This window comes from Mandrillus leucophaeus, unplaced genomic scaffold (genome assembly GCF_000951045.1).
Source record: "Mandrillus leucophaeus isolate KB7577 unplaced genomic scaffold, Mleu.le_1.0 Scaffold570, whole genome shotgun sequence".
Lineage (NCBI taxonomy): Eukaryota > Metazoa > Chordata > Mammalia > Primates > Cercopithecidae > Mandrillus > Mandrillus leucophaeus.
The window spans coordinates 770497-771412 of NW_012106142.1; positions in this window are offsets into that span (position 1 = coordinate 770497).

Here is a 916-nt window from a genome sequence, read left to right on the forward strand (position 1 = left end):
CCTCAGCCTCCCATAGTGATGGGATTGCAGGAGAATCGATTGAACCCAGGAGGCAGAAGTTGCAGTGAGCCGAGATCATGCCATTGCGCTCCAGCCTGGGCAACAGAGTAAGACTCTGTCTCAAAAACAAAGATGAAAAACAAAGATGTGCACATCCAAAGATGAAGATGGAAACTGAGGGAGAGGGGTATGGAACAGGCTCTATATTAAGAATAATCATTTTTCACAATCCACATCAAGCAAAAATATTTCTAAGCTCAAGCAGGTAGTCCATTCATTTGAAATCAAAACTCCAACATTTCAATATAATCACAAATCCAAGACTAGTTAAGTCATTTCCTTAAAATGTACATTCTCCAACAGCTAGTAGAGCTAAGCTGGTTTTGGCGATGTCTACTGCCATCTAGTGGAAATGGATTGACATAACTAGTGCATCATTTAGTGCTAAAGCTTTCAAAGTAAAGCTTTCAAATTAAAGTTTTCAAAGTACTCTCATTTTATCTCCACAGTAACCTGTGAAATAGACATTATTATTCAGTTTGTTTCAATTTATTAAAAAATTTAAGGCCGGGCGCAGTGGCTCACTCTTGTAATCCCAGCACTTTGGGAGGCTGAGGCAGGCAGATCACTTGACATCAGGAGTTCAAGACCAGCCTGGTCAACATGGCAAAACCCCATCTTTATTAAAAATACAAAAATTGGGCCAGGCACAGTGGCTCACACCTGTAATCCCAGCACTTTGGGAGGCTGAGGCGGGTGGATCACTTGAGGTCGGGAGTTGAAGACTAGCCTGACCAACATGGAGAAACCCCATCCCTACTAAAAATACAAAAATTAGCCGGGCATGGTGGTGCATGCCTGTAATCCCAGCTATTTGGGAGGCTGAGGCAGGAGAATCACTTGAACCCAGGAGGCG